At 43.5% G+C, this 13195-nt stretch overlaps 2 protein-coding genes across 4 annotated transcripts in view; one reads left to right on the top strand and one right to left on the bottom strand.

The window, feature by feature from the left end:
- Positions 1–13195, bottom strand: part of git2a (G protein-coupled receptor kinase interacting ArfGAP 2a) — a 125241-nt gene that overhangs the window by 34551 nt on the left and 77495 nt on the right. The window lies entirely within an intron of this gene.
- fam222aa (family with sequence similarity 222 member Aa) overlaps positions 702–13195 on the top strand; it is a 50371-nt gene continuing 37877 nt past the window's right edge. Inside the window, exon 1 of the mRNA XM_072387975.1 lies at positions 702–1617. The gene's annotated coding sequence lies outside the window, so the exon portion shown is untranslated. The remainder of the gene's footprint in view (positions 1618–13195) is intronic.

Here is a 13195-nt window from a genome sequence, read left to right as displayed (position 1 = left end):
GTTGTGTGCTATGTGATGACACCACACTCACTTGAGTTCAATTTTAAGTAAATGTTTAGTGGCTTAGGAAACAAAAAAACAACAACAACACTTTTTAACTGGAGTTAAAAATGAGCAGGCAATGTCCATAGGAACATTTTTAAAAAATCTTTAGAAAGCCTGGAGAGCTACTGCTCAAGAAGAAATCCCAGCTCCTTTGCAGAAAAACTATAAAGCAAAATAATGCACAGCATACACGCACACATTGACACTTTAATAAATTCTTTATTTCCCGCAGAAGAGCAGCTGCATTGTCACGGTTTAAAGTTTACCAGCCTTTATCTCAAATGTGTTCCTCTGATGCATGCAGATTGTATCCTTGTGCGTCCCACTACAGGACGGTGCCTTTAACCTTCGACCAGGGTGCTGAGGGGTAAATAAAGGAAAAAAGGGGGCTGTGCGCTGTTATGGTTAAAAGAGTGATTAAAGATCTCAATCTGCAACCTGTCACGGCAATTTATATCAAACCTTTTTTTCTTCTTCTGCGAATAAACAACGTGGTTTCAGACGCTTAGACGCCCAGCGTCTCTATGGTAACAATCGTCAATTACCAATGATTGGCCAACCCGTGGGAATGTTTCTGTTCCCTGTGTACAGTGATTGGTCGGTGGGCGGTCTGAGCAGCCTGACAGTCTGCAGCGTTCCGGGTTATTGTCAGTCTCGGCAGCTCGGCAGCAGGGCAGGACCACGTCCCGGAGCTGCTGGAAGCAGCTAGCTCTTTATCGAGGCGTTACAATTTATGATTTTGTCTATATAGGTGGCCAACGAATGCCTCACTGAGCTTTGCTATCGAGGTCACTTCGCAACCTCTTCTGGAAACCAGAGTCTCAATCGGGAGGCAACACATCTCAGAGAGGCTGCCGACACCACGGAGAAAGTGACAGACGGAGCGGAGCCTGATCATCGGGATTTTACATCGCATCGCATCAGTTTAGGATATTCCAGGCAGCTACTTTGGCACAGCCTTGACTTTTTTCAGGGTACCCTCACACAATATTGCCTAGAAAATATTCTTGACATTTGCATGGTACATTTCACATAAGGTTGTCCGTAGTGAGCAGGCGGACCCATGCGTAACAGCGGGGGGATTTTGGAATACTGCATAGCCGTTCAACCACTGAGCCTTTCGTAAAAGAGTTTTTATTGTATTTGGAGATATCCCCAAGCGAGAGAAAAGATCAACTGGGACCCCTGACTTTGTTTCGGAGGGTAAACGCTGAAAACCAGAAGCGCACTTGGTGCGCAATCCTTCTGAAGACGCTTCTGAAATTGCCGACCTGCGCTCTTGCCCTCGACATAAATTTGGCAGCCGAGTCGAGAGAAAAAAGGCAAAGCTTATTAACTTTGCATGCTTGAGGCTAGAGTGTGGAATCTAATTTGCAGGGTTACCGGTATATTTGCATACCATCGGAAGACGGGATAAACTTTATCGACATTTGACACCGACGAAGCAGCTGCTGGATTTTGGTGGAACATAATGAATCCTTTTTAATTTGGCCCACAGAAGAACGAGGCAGATTGATCAGTGAATACTACAATCTGCATGGAGTTCTAGTCTGCACTAAGGAACAATTTATGGTAAATATATTTTACATTTTACGCTACATTTGTCTATCCAAGTCTTGCAGATTCTTATTTTCTGGAATCTGTCTTTGTTTCCACGATTGTATTTTCTTTTCTTTCTTTTTTTTTTGTCAGTCTCGCTGGACATCTCTTTGATAGTAAATAAAGCAACGCCAGAAAATAATCCATGTTTGTTAACGCTTTCTCTTCCCAGGACGCTGCCCGTATGACGATGTCTCAGATTTAAACTCTTTGTTTCCATGCGTGACCCGCAATGATCGAAGTGTTGTTAAAACCGACTTGTTAGAGAGCCACTACCGAATAGCTTTAGGAACTGCTTTGATGTGTGATATTTGTCTTTTCAAGTACGGGTAGCAATTAAGTCTGTTGTAGAGGGCAAGGCACCGCAGACAGGGATGTGTAGGGCTGGAGGGGTTGCGGCGCAGAGCAAAAGGTGAGAATTTCTCATCTGTACGCCCCCGTGCGTCACTGCGTGTGGGGAGGGTGACTACAGAGTCTGCTGCAATTAATGATTTTTCACCCTGGTGTGTTAATGACTTACAGTCTTTTTGTATTTTTTTTTCATAGTGTGACAGGATTATATGGAGGAACTCATAAAATTCCTGGAGATGTGTGCGTAACACTGTAAAACTTTTCACTTTATGCCCGGTGACACAGATAATGATCTGTGCTGCACTGAAGTCTTGTCATTGTCCAGTGAATTCCTGCAAATGACCTCTGCAACCCAAGCCTCCAACGGAGCCAGAAGCGGCTGATCATCATGAATACATCTGAAATTCATGTTTTTCTTGAATATGAATGTGACTTGATAAAGTCTCGCCTGTTTTGACTCCTCTGAACTTTAAGCCTCACGGGTTGCTGAGGTTGCTTTGCAATATTAAGCTTCAGTGCTCACACTGCACACAGATGAGCTTCACATTATGCTGACTGTGCAGTGAAAAAGCTACACGCAGTATGTTTTATCATTAGACTACAAGCATTCTCCAAATTGATCTTCCTCACTGGCTCCAGTCATTCTGAGTCTAGAAGCGCTGTAGATAGGTAGCTCGCTGTATGTAATATGGGCCCCTACAGCAGGGCAGGCGCCCCCACAGTCGGGGCACCTGCCATAGAGCCTTCCTGGTTGTATTGAATAAAACATCCAGTGATGTATGAGGCAGGAGCTGCACCCGAGGGGGCAGAACTGCCTCATTTACTTCCTCCGCCTATGACCTGCTGAGCAAATTGTGCTCATATTAGCTCTGTGGCTGCTCCTCACCTAAACAAATAGTATTTCCAGCATAATGCTTGCCTTAACTCAAGATGATGGTTGGACAAGACAGGGGACAACAGAATGACAGAAAAAAAGCTTTAGTATCTGGGTCACTGAATTACCTTTTGGACTTTGTAGTTCTTGTTTTGCCTCATTATTCTTTTTTGCTTGTTGTTAGAATTTCCTTTTATTTCTTCTAAGACTGGAATCTCAATTGTCCCGCTGCATGCTCGAGGCTTCACTCACATGTGATTCCTCATGCTCTCACCATGTTACTCAATACAAGTCACTGTCATTTCACACAGATACGGGGGCTTTAATGATTGGAAAAATCCTATTTCCACTCTGCTATCCAAATTCTGATCACACAACCAATTTCACATACTTTTCTTTACTTGCTGATGAAATTAAGAACACCTTAATTACTTAAGTAAAATCTAATCTGCTGTACTCATTAAACTGCCAACAGTTGGAAGGTGGAGTGCATATTTTAGCAGCGTATTAACAAAAGTAATACGCTAAGAGAAGCCTGGCGTTTTATCAATTTGCGACTCAAATTGCATCTCACTTTGATTGATTGATAGCATTTTGGTTCCTTACTGTATTCTTTGCTTATTAAAGTGCCTGCCTGAAGTGAGTAAGTGAGTTACACTCATGAATATCGTTAAAGTCGCTGAAGTTTAATTTCCTGTGCTGTGTATTAATCTTTTTTAATCCCTGCATGGTTTGATTGTCTCAACACCTTCCCAGAGGCAGCAAAACTCATTTTGGCACTTAAGATGACTAAAATAGTAGACACTGGTGTGTGTGTGTGTGTGAGAGAGAGGGGGGGGGGGGGATGTGTGTTACTCTATCCTAAGCTGCATGTCCATGTGAACTTTATGACCGAAAGTGAAGCTTTTTATTCAGACACATGAAATGATATTCTTAAGAACAATTCATAGTCCAAGGACTCCTTTGTATAGAATGACATTCTTTAGGTGGAAAATAATCTTTTTGCTCTCCCGTCAAAGAAAAGAAAAGAAATCATTACTGCGTTATACCATTTCATAGAAAAGCACAAAGCTTCTTACCTGGAAATATCATTGGACACTTAAAGGAACAAGAATGCTTTCTCTCAAAGCCATGTCAATGGAAGCTGAGGAGCTACCTGATCACAGTTTTTCATAGAAGAAAAGTTTACAACAGTCCATCTTTTTACAGCTTTTCATGTGCAATCAAACTAAAGAGACGCGCCCTTTCTTATGCTTTTCATTTTCTATATGAGTTGATGTAGACTCTTTCACATCAATGCTCAGGATGCTCAGGACGCAGCGACAGGGCGTGAAAAGACGAACACAAAACAAAAGCATTACATGCAAATGGTTGTAGAGACGCAAACACAGCCTTCAGCCAGTCGATGTGAGTGAACACAGGTGAAAGAGACATTCTGTTTCCAGCTGAAATGATGGCGTTGTGGAGATTTGGCTGACAGGATCCGCAAGGATGACTTTGAGTATTTCGAATAGACATTTGTTTTGCAGTTATCATGCACTACCAGCACTTTGTTTGATACAATTGTTGTGGTGTAGAGCTGCCAATATACATCAGAATGCACACTATCACTGTGAGTGTTCTAGTTCTGAATGATTAACCCTCAGTCTCCTTAGCTGCACTGACAAAGTGAGATGAGCAGCTCTCATCCATTAGCTAAAACCGCTTATCATGTAGAGGGTTGCAGGGGACTGGAGCCTCTCCCAGCTGACAGTAGTCAAGAGGTAAGGTACATGTAGGACAGATTGCCAGTTTTTCACTGACTGGGATTATAGCAGCACCTCCATACCTTTTCAGAAACTCACATATTCTATCCAGTGTGTGAAAAGTTCTCCTGACAGTACTGACCTTGTCATGCCATTCTTAAAAGTCTGTCACACAAAGTAGTCAGAAAGTGTTCCATTGACTGATTTTATAAACAGAACAGGGTTCTTCCTTTTATAAACTTTACCCTAAATGTTGAAACTCACCTTTTGATTCACATGGCATGACTACATAAAAATAGATGACAGACATCCTGTTGTGTTTCTGATAGGTGATCTATTGCATGTTAGCAAATGTGTGGTTTTCTGCCAGTAATCCCACTGATGATTTTCTGTTATTTTAACTGTAGACCAGGGTTTACCTGACCACTGCTCTGCTCATGAGACCATGGCAACTCACCATCAGGGTTATCTGCAGGCTGTTAGTGCATGACTGACAGCAGTGTTCCTTCAACCTACTACATCTCTTTCCCTCTCACCCCCCTGGAAGCACGACTGGAAGTCACGTCTCACCAGGCCTCGAGGTTAATGTATAGTCTTTCATTTGGAAAGGTTAGTGGCAGCTAGTCCATTTTTCTATTATAAAAATGCCTTTGTGCATGTGAAATATAGTCAACAGGAACTGTGCAGTTTATATGTGGTTAATGAGTACACTGGTGTAGAGAGGCTGAGAGCTGTGCACTTTATAGTTTACTCCAAAACTCAGCCATAAAAGTGAGGGGAGGCGTGCTCCTTCCAAAGAGTTCTTAGGGGAAGAAAGAGAATAAAGCAAATCTGACAAGCTCTCCAACAGCGAATTTGCTCTCCTTAAAAACAATGCCGCTCTTGCCTTCCTCATGGTCACATTGATTTGTTCTGGGTGACAATGCAGGCTGCTGTGAAATCACCCCAGCGCCATTGATCTCAAGGAGAAGAGGAGGAGAGAGAATGAGAGTCTGGCGACAGAGAGCAACATGGGAAAATTTTCAGTGTGCCCTCTTCAACCTCAACCAGTAATAAAAATGAAGGCCTTGGTTAGGATCAGATCAGCCCCCGCTGTACTCCTGAGCCGCTGTGTTGTGGTCTAGTCAAGGCTTTGATTTGTTTTGGAGGCCCGCACATGCTGTTTGATTTGCTATTGTGCCTCACCATGTTTCACATTATCAGCTGAACTCTTCATTGCCACTGTTTTCCATGCCAGAAGCAAGGCTTTTTTTTATCTCATCCAGCCCTCTGATTAATCTTCCCCTCTATGCTGGTGTACTTTAATCTTGAATGGGAGATATCTGATTCTCCTCGGCTATTGAGGAAGATCAAACTTTAATGGAACAAGGAACTGCACATCATGCTAATCTCCATCTCCCTGCATTTTGGTTGACTGCTCTCCCTTGGGCTTTGTAGCTTTCTGCAGAAGCAGGAAACACAACAGGCACAAAAGATGTTTTCTCTTCATGCTTTGGTAATTCATTCCCCTGTTCACAATGGCCACCAATTTACATCTCTGCTGTTTGATTACCTGGTTGAATGAAGAGCACGTAAAAAAAACAGGGGAAATTATTGGAAGTTAAAAATGGCTCTCCTGGATGACCTAAACATGTGAAACTTTCCCAGAAGAGTTAATTGAGGTTTCTTAACAGTCCAGTCCATCTAGAGGCAAATGAGCCAACCCCCTCTGTTTTTATTGACATGTGGTAGAGGGGGGGGGAATGTGTAGCCTTAGGAGAGATATGTCAGCTGCATGGATGTATCAAGGTTCAATTCTTTTGATTACACCGCAGTCGCTTCAGGAATTAGCTATTGACCACTTTTCTGTTCTTTCGCTTCCTCCATATCAGCGAATAACGGGGCACATCACGCCGACCAGCATTCGGCCTGCGACTGGCTCGATGCATTCTGTTGCAAATGGGTAACACTTATGGGGTGACACACCTCCCACAAACGGTTTGTGTCTGTGACAAGAAGAGACTATTACCCAATTCTAAGGCAGTTGCTGTTAGGTAATGAAATTTCCACTGACTGGAGAAAACAATGTTGTCTGGTCGGAGCTGTAATTGCAGAAGCTACCTCACCATTTTCCTGAGTTCAGCGTGAATGCAATACGATTTAATAAAACTCTGGAGATTTTTATCATTTATTGCCAGGCCTGGCAGCTGCGTCAGGGAAAGTAAGCTGACGCTTGCACAGATAAAACTCATTCAATTTACATGTTGAATTTTAACCAAGCCGGAGAGCATTTACAAGAGAAGCGGCATATGACCCATTGGGAAACGTTAATGTGTATGCATAGGGCTAGTGCAGGTCGGCTAGATTGTTAATATAAAATCACCAATTCTCTCATCTAAATGGAAGAGTTCCCTGGAATTTTCTCCTGTGTTATTATTTGTGTCAGGATAGGGTTGAAAATCCATGGGATATTAGGCCTTGAGGCCAGAGAGCTTCTGGTGCCTGCTTCCACTCACATACAAAAACATAGGAACGTTGACACGAGGACATGTATGGACACACACGCATGCACGCACACACACACTCCTAGCCCTGTTTTATTACCTCCTGCCTGCTGCTGGAATTGCTTTCCTCCCTCGAGTGAGCCAGGCAAAGCCGGCTTTATTGTGTTAACCTATTTGTGTGTCAAGAGCGATTGCAGCGTTCTTTATCTCTGTTTGTATTCGGACGGGGAGACGGGCAGAGGGAGAGAGAATGGCGGAGGAAAGAAGGGAGGGGAGGGGTTGTACAGCAGCCAGTCGAGCCGCCGGAGTTTAGACGGATGGCCGGTCACCTCGCTCCACTTTGGAGGATAATGACTGGTTGCTTAGCAATGACCCACCCCCACCCACTTCCAGACTTGCATCCACAGTAATCACTTTCTTCCTCTAAAAGATTTCATAAATAATTATGATGTGATTCCTCATTTTGTTTAGCAGAGTGGGATGAGGGTGCGAGCCGTGTGTCTTTTGTGTGTTGGTGCTTATCCACCCCTGGCTTTGGTTGAATGCAGAATTGTGCTTGTGTGTGTGTGTGTGTTTGTCAACACGTGTTTAGAACTGTTGTGTTGGTAGAGTTTGATTACGCCAACAAAACAGATATTACGACTGGGGCAAATCTATATTTCCTGTCAGATAGTTGCAGCTGTACAACTTTTGACCTGCGAAAATACTGCAATGCCAACAATGCGCTCATGCACAATGCACAAGCAAACACCCACTGTCATATATTTGTGTTTTCTTGATAGGCGACCAGAGGCCTGTGAGCGCTGCTTCTTGTGAGCTCTCAGGTTTATTAACATTTTTATTGAGTTTAATAAATTGCTGACCTTTTGTGGCATAATGAATAGCCTGGCTCGCTTAGGACAAATTTTAGTTTTGGCACAAGTGTCTGGCATCAATCCAAGCTGTTTAACTCATGATTTGCGGTGTATTTATTCAGCAGGTTACAACATTTAATACGGCTAAGTGTTTTCCAACATTTCAACTAATTTTCGGCTGTTCTTTGTTTTCATTTTTAGTCATATTCTTACTCACAAGGATGCTACTCTGTTAGCTCAAGTCTGTGCTGTTTTCTTGCAGGTCTATAAGATTATTGGTGACTGTTTAAAATAGGCAGAAAAAAGGTAGAATATTAGAACATGACCCCAATTTAAATGAACTTTCATCACCAGCAGCCACTGATGTTGGCACAAAGTCCAGAGTGATTTTAACGCTCAGCCAATTATCCTTGTTGGCTTTTGAAAGTAGATTTTTTTTTCCCCTTTCCCTCTTTTACAAAAAAAAAATCCCTGTCAAGTTCATATTAAACTTTCACTTGTTTGTGATAAAAAGTTGTGACTCGTAAAACAGATCTCATAGATCAAATTAAATGTTTTGACTTGCGCTTGCCAGTTTATGGTGAAGTTGCACATTCTTGCAGTTACAATTTACAGAAAATCTCTTTTATTATGTCGCCTCTGTAAAGAACATCGGCCGCGTCTCCCCATCTGTGGTCTCTCTCCATATCCTGTTCTGTGCCATCTTTCCTTAACCAGGCTCATGCACCATTGGCGAAATTGACAGCTTTGCACGTCCTGGGAACTTCATACGAATAAAACAAACATACATCAACACCCCCTTCCCTCATCTCCGTGGCATGCTTCTGTAGCTGCGTCTATAGAAACAGCTGTCCAGCTGTCACGGCAACCAGCTAGTCAGCCACTCTCAGAGGCAACATCTGTGGAGACTGAACGCACAAGGGCAGCCTGCCGTTCTCTGCATGTCCCTAAAGACCGTGGAAATATGTCAGGCCTCTTGGCTACACATTACCACTGACCACATCAACCGTGTCGCTGGCTTTTGATTGAACGTTATCAGGTCTTGTGCCACTTAAATGAGCTTTAGGAGACATCAAACTGCCATAGATGTTGTCACAGCAGTTCTTAAAAACAAAACAATTGACTGTGCAGCCAAAAAAAAAAAAAACACAACCCATTATCGTATCCATTAATAGTCATCTGCCTCTGCATGGTTGTGTATGTATGCAAGTGCACATGTGTGTAAACAAAATCCCGGAAAATCCCAGCGAGCAAGGTGCAATGGCCTGGAACTGACGAGAACCCACTGGGATAGTCTCTCCTTGATGTAGCCCCCCCCCCCTCTCCTGCTCCCCTCCCCGCCATCTCTCCCCTCCTGGCAGCGGAGTGACGGTGAGGCGGGCGGCGGGGGGCACAGAGCCATGTGATTGGGGAGATGAGCAGAGCTGCGGTCCCTTCTGTCAGCCACAAACTAGAATCAGGGAGATCGCATGGGACTCTCTCCTGGGAAAGAGCAGAGGGAAGAAGTGGGAAAGCAGCTGTTTAGTGTTTTTCTCTCACTTCCATGGCAGCTCACTTGTGTTTTTCTCGCTCTGTCATCTTCTCTACGGCTGTCATTAGCTTCTGTCATACTTTTTAAACAGACTTTTTTCGGGGATATTTTTTTGCCTTCGTTTGATACAGTATAGATATTAGGCTGGAGATATTGGGACAGAGAGGGAAATGACTTGTGACAAAGATCCCCTAGCCAGCAGCAGAGCCTTGGATGTTGCCATTAGACCCTTGGGTGCCCCTGTCTCCCTTGATGAGGTCTCTTTAATGAAGGAAAAGCTTTGAGTAAACATGTTTGAAATGAAAACTCTTACAAAAATCTTACATCCTAGGCCTCTTCATGGATTTTTTTTTTAGGAACTATTAAGGTCTTAATTCCTTCATCACTCCTCTTGATTACTGAGGGCCTCTCAGGCATACTGTGCCTCTTCATACAGACAGCTGCAGATTCATACAGGCTGTGGGCGAAGTTTGATGGATCTTGTTTACTGGAGCTGAGAAAATGGCTGGTATCTCAAATTAAGTGTCACTTAAAGCTTGTCTTTTAGTCAGCTTTCCATTTTCTTCCCCATCTCTAGTGGCAGCACTGTGCTGCCAATTGTAACAGGGATTGAGAGGAAGACATTTGGTGATTACACATTCTGTCATGATTGAGGGGCGAAGCCTGCAACTCGATGCAAAACCAAATTCCATATGGCTGTAGAGAAATCTCTGCATACCCAGTGACTTTCAAACAGTCCCCGTCCTGATGACAGCAAAATCGCCTGCTCATGACTTATCGTTTTATCATTTAAATTTACTCCATTGATGCTTGCTGCTGTGATTGACGGCTGGGCTTGAAAGCCACAGCTATCTCAATTGAGACACAACAGCCAGTTGGTAACCGTAACAATGGTCTCTCTTCTTTGCCTTGTTTTCACACATTTTCTGCTGTCAAAGAAACCTCACCGATTGCTTCTTTGCCAAGACAGCATCCTATTAATCTTTTAAATATGGGCCGCCGCCCAGCAGTATTGTTTGCATAGAACCAAGAGGACCATTTGAGACCACACTGAAAGGGAAAAGGGGGCAGCCAGGGCTAAATCTGTTGCGGCAGGAAAGCCGAGCTTCCTTTAAGCCAACAATATTTGAAATTTATAGCTGCTGTGAAGAAAGGTGGTGTTGAGTTTTGAATATTGCTGGTACACTCTGGCCCCTTCCAATATTTCTGTAGGGTTCATTGTCCTCTTCCACTCTCAGTTTTGTTCTTCAGGTGCATTCTGTGATTTTCCCTGCATCGCTGCTCTCTGATTAAAAGCCTCTCTGTTTATGGCCATTTTCGTTTTCTATGCTCTTATTGATCCCTTTCAACGTGATTGGAGTGGGCTTTTTTACTTTTTCAATTCTCAGCTCAAATAGCATAACAGCAGCATGTTCAAAAATGTCAAATCATTGACGCATTGTGATGTGACCTAGGGAAGGCAGAATAACCCATTGTCCCCTTGTGCTTAGTTGACAGTTTTCATAAAGAAAGCACATGAATAATGCTGTCCTCACCAAGTGTCTTTCTTACAGCAACAAAAATGAATAAATAAATAAATAAAAGAGGAAAACTATTATACATTGGTCTTGAGAAGCCTTCCTTCACTCTGATTTCATGGACAAGGCTTTTGTGTTTAATTAGGTGCGATTTGTGAACATTTCCAAAAGGTTAGGAAGTCTTTTTGCGAGTCTCTGTATCCTCTCTTCAAGTGGTTGTTAACGGAGAATTGCTGCAAGGCTTCTGACACCCTCTGCTTTGTGATGAGTGCCTTCCTGTGCAAAATAGCCCCATAAACCAGACCTCTTAAGGATGAGGAACATGTGACAGCAGTATTTGGCATCTCGGCCGCGGGAGTGTTTATGGCATGTGAAAAGACTGAAGTTATTGGATGTGTTTATACCTTCCTCGTGTCTTTGTAATCTCTCTGGCCACGGAAACTCAGTGAGGCAGGGCAACTTAGATGACTAATTGACTCTCAGGTCAGAGCCACATGATAGCAAGACTGCTGGTCAATGGAAATAGATATACTTTCTCCTAGAGGGAACCACAACTGCTTTGTGTTTTGTCTTTGTGATCATGGTCCAGTGCACACACACACACACACACACACGAGCGATTGAGCATTTAGCTACTCAAAACTCTTCATCCTCCTCGGCCCACAGTTGCTTTCCTACTGTGAAAACACATGCAAGAAAAATGCAATGTTGTTCGAGTAATATCTGCTTTAGTCTTTACTTTGATTTCAGGTGATGTTTGAGGGAAATACTGAGAGGTTGAACAATCAAGAATTTTTTAGCTGAAACTTTTTAAACTATGTCCTTTAAAACAAAAAAGAAATGAAAAGTAAGCTTTTAAAACTCTTTCCACCAGTTTTTGCCTTAGTATTTTTTGAGAAAAAACGTTCGAAGGGTGTGACACTTGCTTTGCTGTTTTAAAGGTTCTGTCTCCTTTCTGTCTTTATAGTCTTATTGTACAGCTTTATTTTTTTCCCACACTGCCAAGTGAGTGTCTGTAACACTTGGTCCTTGAAACGTGCGTTTAAGACTGTCTTCCCTCTGAACAAGCAAATGTGTCTGCACAGGGGTGTCTTTTTATGCTTGTTTGCAGGTTAAACACAAACACTGCTGTCCCAGATTCACACACACACAACCACAACCCCCTCCCCACCACCAGATTGTGATCCCTGGCAACCAGCTTGAGTGCCACGAGCCTCCTCCCCTGCGCCCGCCATCCAAAAAAGATTCTCTCAGTTCCTCTGGTTTCAAAGTGCTCACATAGCTTGACTGTGTCAAAGCATGCCCCTCCCTCCTGACCCCTCCTCTTAGAGACAGCACTCTTGACCTGCTGCCCCATTGTTTCCAGCGGGGATGGATGGGGAACCGCCTCTGCCAGTGCGATCCTTCACTCAATAGCTGCTCCATCTGTTGACTGCGTGACTCTGGGTTACAAGCGGGGATTTTGCTCCGTCTGTGCAGGGTGTGAAAGGAGCTATCTCAGGGGGCTTCCTGAATAGGGTTTTAAAACTGCAGTAGAAGGGTGTTGTGATGCTCACACCCCACCCTCCTCCCATCATCAGCCCAACACAGCCGGCTGGGAGTGTAGGAGAGAGGCCTTCATTGTGCTTGTTCACAGGCCCCCAGGCAACAGGGTCACCTTGTCCCCAAACAAATGCTGCCCTCACTGGAACTGTTGGCACTGTGTCTGTGTGTTTGCAAGTGTGTGTGTGTGTGTGTGTGTGTGTGCTCTTGCATGTTAAGGGGGGAGTGGGTATTTGGGTATAAGAATGTATCATCAGGAAGAGGGCAGCAGCCTTGCCTTTGAGGACATTTATCTCACATCTCTGCCTTTCACATCAAGACCTATTCAGTGCAACTCGTCTGTGTTATGCGTTCAAAGGACATCACAGATAGTGAACCACCCCGGGCTGCTTTACAGGTCAAACTGCTTGCATTTACAAAGCTATCACTGCCATTTTCTATTTATCCTATGTTCTCAGCATTTCTGGGAAAAAAAACAAAACATTGTAAATCCTTATTTTGTTTCTTTTAAATTTGAGTTTATCTCTGGTGAAATGGTGATGAAGCCATGCTTTGAGCTTTTGACACAGGTCTGGGCTATGGTTATGCCTCTTTAACTGAGGGTTTAGTTAACAAAAACAAAATCTCTGGCTGTTTTGACAGCTGGTTCACCTT

This window comes from Leuresthes tenuis, unplaced genomic scaffold, assembly GCF_036924035.1.
Source record: "Leuresthes tenuis unplaced genomic scaffold, fLeuTen1.0.hap1 SCAF_6, whole genome shotgun sequence".
Classification (NCBI taxonomy): Eukaryota; Metazoa; Chordata; class Actinopteri; order Atheriniformes; family Atherinopsidae; genus Leuresthes; species Leuresthes tenuis.
The sequence above is the reverse complement of the archived record's forward strand: the minus strand, read 5'-3'. Positions and strand labels throughout refer to the sequence as shown.